This window comes from Onychostruthus taczanowskii, unplaced genomic scaffold (genome assembly GCF_017590055.1).
Source record: "Onychostruthus taczanowskii isolate IOZ18803 unplaced genomic scaffold, ASM1759005v1 scaffold17, whole genome shotgun sequence".
In the NCBI taxonomy this organism is placed as follows: Eukaryota; Metazoa; Chordata; class Aves; order Passeriformes; family Passeridae; genus Onychostruthus; species Onychostruthus taczanowskii.
The window spans coordinates 6,355,859-6,362,589 of NW_024498906.1; the positions used below are offsets into that span (position 1 = coordinate 6,355,859).

General features: G+C 35.6%; 1 protein-coding gene across 8 annotated transcripts in view; it reads right to left on the reverse strand.

Annotated features, from left to right (window-relative positions):
* Positions 1-6,731, reverse strand: part of DMD (dystrophin) — a 1,147,932-nt gene that overhangs the window by 462,902 nt on the left and 678,299 nt on the right. The gene's annotated exons all lie outside the window — the stretch shown is intronic.

Consider the following 6,731-nt stretch of genomic DNA (forward strand, 5'->3'; position numbering starts at 1 on the left):
CCCAGTCATAACAATTAGAGCTTGGATGAAATTGATATTGGCTATTGTTTTGCAAGCAAGATAGTATCTGTTAATAATCATCCATTCCAGCAGATTTCCCCTAAGCAACAAGTCCAGGCACATGGGAACCAGTCCTTCAGGCTGTCAGCTGAAGGTCTCTTCCCACATCCACATCTTCACTCAGCCCCTCCCTGGAGATGAGCCAGGAGCTGCATCTCTGCAGAGGACAACATCTGTCCCTGCAGATCAGCAGAGACCCAACCTCAGAGCCCACACCCTCAAAGTCCCGAGTTCTGAGGGTAGCAAAGTCCTGAAAGTCCTGAAAGGAGTGTGACAGAAAGAGGTAGAACAAGGACTCACATTAATAATTGCTGGGGGAAGTGAATTTCTGATTTTGTGTTTTCTGATTTTGTCCAGTTAATAACTGAAATGAAGGGAAACACCTGGAGAAGAGAGCTCTGGATACATCTTGTAGCAGTCTCCAGTACATAAAGGGACCTACAAGAGAGCTGGAGAGTAACTTTTTATAAGGCCATGTAGTGATAGGAACAAGGAGAATGGCTCTAAACTGAATGAGGTTAGGGTTAGATTGGAAATCAATTCTCTGCTGAGAGATTGGTGAGGCACAGGTTGCCCAGAGAAGCTGTGGAAGCCCCATTCCTGGAATTGTTCAAAGGCAGGCTGGATGGAGATCTGAGCAACCTGGTCTAGTGGAACATGTCACTATCCATGGCAGGGGGTTGGATCTAGATCATCTTTAGGGTCCCTCCAACCCATGTGATGATTCTGTAAAACTATGCAGAAGTAGAAATGGGTCTTCTTAAAAATCTTCAGTATTTCAAGTATTCCTTTTATCTTAGACCAAAAATGATGACATTCATAATCAATGAATTAACTTTCACAGTTCAATTAAGCTACGTAATTTGTTGTTTTGGTTTTTTTTTTCTTTTAATGTTAGCAATCAGGAAGATTTTGCTTGCTTGATAATTAAAACTACTGCAGGGTTTTGGGTTGTTTTGTTTGTTTATTTTAGAAAATAAAAAGAAAAATTAAATTCAAGACACATGAGGATTAAATCATATTTCCTCAGAGTGCCATGATTCCTCATGAGAACTTCTTATCACATTCTTACCTTTGTTCTCCCATGAAAAAACTATATTTCATAAAATGTACTCTCTAGTTTACAGCGAAAAAGCTAATACAACATGAATAATGTAAAAGTTAAAGGCTCCTCATCTCCCAAACCAAAGAAATCATTCCCAGCCAAGACTAAGGGGCCCATCTGCACATCCAAATTTGAGGTGGGGGGGTGGGGGGGAGGGGAACATAGATGACAACCTAAACTAGAAATTATCTATAGGAAATTTTTGATTTTCAAGGAGCCACATTTTTCAGAGGAAAAAGTCCCAACATAATATGACAGATTTGATAAATCTGTCACTAAAAACCCACTGCTCAGAAGTGTAATTCTAAAGAGACTTGTAATCTTAATTGTTTCAGTAGAGACATACAGAAGATGCACATATTATTCCCCTCTGCAGCTCAAGCTACTCATTTGTCTTCCTTCTGTTTTGAGACTATTTAGAATATACATGTTCCTCCAAATTTGAAATCTCACATTTCCCAAAAGCAGAGAAAAAAAACCCTCACAAATCCACACAACCAAATAATGCATGATTTTTTTAAGGCATACGTTTTGAAGGCTTATTGACTGTTGAGGTCATACAGGCAATTAAAATAACCTTGCAGGAATCTCTTTTCCTTGCTACATCTTATGTACAAGATATTCTGTTTTGTTTGCAGCAAAGTCAGAAGTTTCCTATTTGCAACTAGACTTTACTTTCTATCCTTTTGTGGCACTGTGGCACTACAATTGGCACTACCTGGACTTAGAAGAGGAGACACTAAACATGAGACATGAGATAACTTGTTTTACTTTTTAAATATGGCTGTATGTTCATATGTGTATACTGAAGAATTCAGAAGGCATTGTGGGTACATAGAAAAAACTACATATAAAATCTACACACAATTACTTCCCATGGAGAAAGACATGTTTTACAAAAGAAGTTATAAAATCCCAAAATTATACCAAATATAGGAAAGACACCTGTCAGATTTACAGTCACCTGTGACAAACTACATTCTCTGATACATACTCCACATCTCCCCCAGATGTTAGTGAAAATAGTGTTATAATTGTCAACTAGAAGACCCAAAAGAGAAGAATTAAAAGAATTAACATTGCTTCTGCATATCTAATAACACCTCATGAGCAGATAAAATTTTGATACAAATTTTAAATACATAGTCACTTCATTGGACATAAAATATACAGTATTTAATTTTTACCCAAATCATTTAATGGGTGACCTCATGCCTTATTTTCTGTGCACTATTGAACTGTGAATTGGGAAAGAATTATCAGGTCCCACGATGAGCTGTTTGGAGCACACATCAGAGCAGTGTCAGAGTGCTTACCAATTCTAATTATTTTCCACAGGCCTGCATTGAGACAAGGATCTATTATTAGCCCCATTGCACAGAGAGTTAAGACAAACAGTGCATAAGGTCAGAGTATTTGCTAATTTTGGATACCCATTTGAGATGGGTATGATGTGATTATTTGCTGTTGTGTACCACTCCCCACTCCTAAATCAGAGTTCTCATTAATAAATTTAGATAAAGGGCTCAAGGACTGAGCTAAAACCATGAGGATTAGCTCTTCCTCTAACCTCATCCTATTCTCATTAGTCAAAATTGCCAAGACTTCTTTGCCTAGCTACCACTGTTTTACATTGTGAGCTGCTTTTACTCTAAGTTTCTGATGTCCCTTCTTCAGCCTGTTCCATTCACACCTTGTCACTAAAGCACTCCAGGATTCCTATCTTGTCATTGCCTAATGTGATTCTCTTTCCTCTGTCCTACCTTCCTTTCATCAAAGCAACCTTCACTGTTTTTCCTGCATTTCCAGTCCTTTATGACACTCATCTGCCTTCTCTCCCCAGGACTAATCCTAGTCCTTTATCCTTTGCCTCTAATCCCTCTGGAAATCTGTGCACTAATCAAAGTTTTCACAGGTATAGATGTTATTATGAAATATATTAAATAAAACAGGCAGGAATTGACAATTGCTATTTTGATTACATTTGAGCACAAGGAAGCCAAGTGACAGTCACATGGGGCAGCATGTGCTAAAGAGATCAGATATCTGCAAACTTAGAGGGCTGATGTCTTCATTAGAAAAAATACTGGCTTGTTTAATGTACTTATATTTCTCAAAGCATCAAGAGAAAGTCTACCTATAAAAGCATCATCAATATTTGTAAATGCCCTTACAAGTTTTATGGGAAAGAGATCTAGATGTGCAAATAATCTCATTTGTAAGCATATTGAGGCAATCAGGAGTTATGCAAAGATGCTGGCCAGCAAAGAAGTAATAAAACAAAGATAAGCATACTTTCAAAGCAAATATTCCCCTAGCTAAGTACAAACTGTGAGTTACAACAACATAATCAACTATTAGAGAAAGTCTTACATTAAATACAAAGCCTGCAAAGCTGAAATTTTTTTACAAGTATTTTCAAGTAAAAGCTGCTATTAGTCTACAACATATCTTAGACAACTCTACACCACAACCTTCATAGAAAATAAAGGAAAATGTCCTTGAATAAATCAGTTTGATTACCATCATCACAGTGAAAGCCAAGACCATGGCAAACAATCCCAGAGGCAAACCTTCCAAACCATGAAGCATAAGTTCATCAGACTTCTTCTAATTCCAGTGAGTAGTTAAAATATTTTTACTGTAGTAATGACAAAATAACCCAAGGTATTCCCCACACCAAGTCCTCTTTTCCAGTATTACAAGAGCAGCACAGCACTAAATATTGCTTGAAGCATTTATTCCTTCTAATGGACTATTCTAAGGACTTGATCAACTTTGAAGACCACACTCTGCAGTTTAGGGGCAGAACCCAAACCACAAAGTATGACAAAGTTTGACATTTCATACTCCATGCTGGCATTGCTGAAGCAATATAGGTATAACTCCAAAGCTCCTACAGAAATCTATACAATGCTTCTTTTTTTATTATGGAGACAAGCTACTAGTTTGTGCTAAATCTACCTTTTATAGTCTATTCCTTTATATGATAGCATTATTTTGCTTTCTCTAGCTACAACAATAATACAACTCTTATTACTAGGAAAACAAAAAGCACATAAAAGCCAGCATGTAATTTACTAGTAGGAAGTGTAAACTAACACAAACTCTTTACCTGACTTTAAGGAATAGCTCAAAACCATTTTTCAATCTTTGAAAATTACTTATCAGATTTAAGAAAAGTAACCCTAAAGTAGTCTAAACCAGAAAATCCTGTTCTTACATCTCCCTTCATATTCCTGTACCTCCTGTAAGAGGCAAGCTCATGACACACAATTTAAAAATTAGGTATTTGATTAAACAATCAACCTGCCTGTACATGATTACTGCAGATGACCTCCAAGAAAACCAATCCTAACCCTAACAATAAAGATCCAGAAGCAGAAGCACCCGGTGCTGTCACAATTCTGTCACAATGCCCTGGCTCAGGTCACCCCAGAGATGAGATTATTCATTAGCATACAGTAATGTGGGATGAAAATAAAAACTAAGGGTCAAATTTAGATCCTATTTACAACATTGTAATTGTCTGCTAGACTAAGTAAAAGCAAAGCAGAGGTGGAAATATTACTTTGTTCATTTTAAAAGTAAATGCTCCTGTGAACTGATGGAAAGTGACCTGTGCTTTTGACAGAATTCCCCACTATTTCACCAGTCTTTGTTCATACTCCCCAATTTGTGATTTTAAAAGTGATTTTAAAACACTTTAGGAATAAAATTTTGTGCATTAATTATGATCAGAATAGTTACTTTACAATATTGATTATCAGAATAAAGATGACATAGTAAGTCTGAATTGTTAAAGATTGCTCAAAGAGAGCTGCTAAAAAGCTTTCCTCTCCCACTCTCCTTGCATCTGCAACATATGAGCAGATGTCTAATTTACTGGTAGGATTAACTTTTTCCTTCTGTGCTAGAGATTTTAGTAGTAATATATATACAGAAAGGAAAATTAATAAATGTACTATATTTTCCCCCCTCTAAAAATACTGTCTTATATTTAAATAAACAGTCTGAAATGCACTATTTTAGCAGGAAGTCTGTATTCAGCACTATAAAAAATCAGGCCAACCCTTTCAGCATTCTATATTTAGGTTAAGCTTTGCATATTTTAAATTGTTCACTTTTATTTCACTAATGGGGGTGAATACTAAAAATCCAGCAAACCCAAACCATTCAATTTTTGACAATTATTCCCACGTATTTGCCTCCATCAATCTTAAACAGAAAGAATCCAATATAGGCAACAGACAACGAATTTTGCTAAACATACTCTAGGTTTTCACACACAGATAGACAACTTATTCAGAGAGAACAGGGAAATATCAGTTTGTTGTCCACTGAGGATGCTTTATATCATGTTATGAATTGAGAGTTCTTGTTTTCCGAGGCCGCTGTTCTTTGTAATGTAAATGTGCTAATGAAAGCAATGTCTCATGCCTGCAGATGAATTACATTCCATGAGTGAGAATAACTACTGCTGGTCTAACAAATGAATTTGGTGAGTTCGGTACAATTGATATAATGATAAACATAAGCAGGTGGTGCAGGTGTTCTCAGACAATACTTTTTCAATTTTACTAAATTTTCTGCCTATTATCATGCATAGTCACGTGCAGTGAGAAGATATGAGTAAGACTGTAGTTCTCAAGGAACCAGCTGATGGGAAAAGTAACTTGTAAGTATCGGAAAATTATGGAAATTTTCCACTGAAATTTTATGATTTCGAATTATTATCATAATTACTACTATTATTATCATAGCAATTGAGAGATTATAAGGCTTTGATGTGACAAGAATAAAAGATATACCTTTGGAAATGCAAACATTGGTTACGTAAATGAGGAGTAAAGTGTAAAAAGAAATTCCTACACTAAGAAATAATAATGATGATACTATTTAAATACCAGTGGCTCAAGACCAGTGCTGTTTGCTCTATTACATACAGCCATATTCAGAGGGTCAATTTATACACATGGGGAAAATAAAACAGGAAAAAAACCCCAAAAATTCTAAATCCTTAAAATTATTTATAACTGAATGTTTAAAGTATTTCACTTATTAGTGCATATAGTTTTGAAGTACAGTTGATTAATATTTGATATCCTTACTACATTAGAAAGAGAGACAGGGATCTATAAATCAGTGCCTGACAAAGAGAAATTACTAATTCAATCTTCTTCCTTGCCTTCACATAATAGAGCTGGCATGCACATGAAAAGAATGCACATGCCCAGTGATTGTCAAGATAATACATTTGAGTCTTAATTGCACATAATCATGCTTTATCACAGGCTAATTCAGAAGCTAACTTTAATATTCCATTCAAGAAAGAGTTATATTTTTTCAGATGTTAGAAGTGCCAGATAAATTATGTACCTAGATCTACACACAGCAAAAATTAAAACAAAAGAAAACAACAAAACAAAAACCCCAAACAAACAAAAAACCTAAAAATCAAACTGGCTTTTAGTACATTCTCAGTATATTCTTTTCTATTTACTACAAGGAATACAACTTTATTTTTATCTGTTTCAGACTACTTTAGTGGTGGAAGCACTGCTCT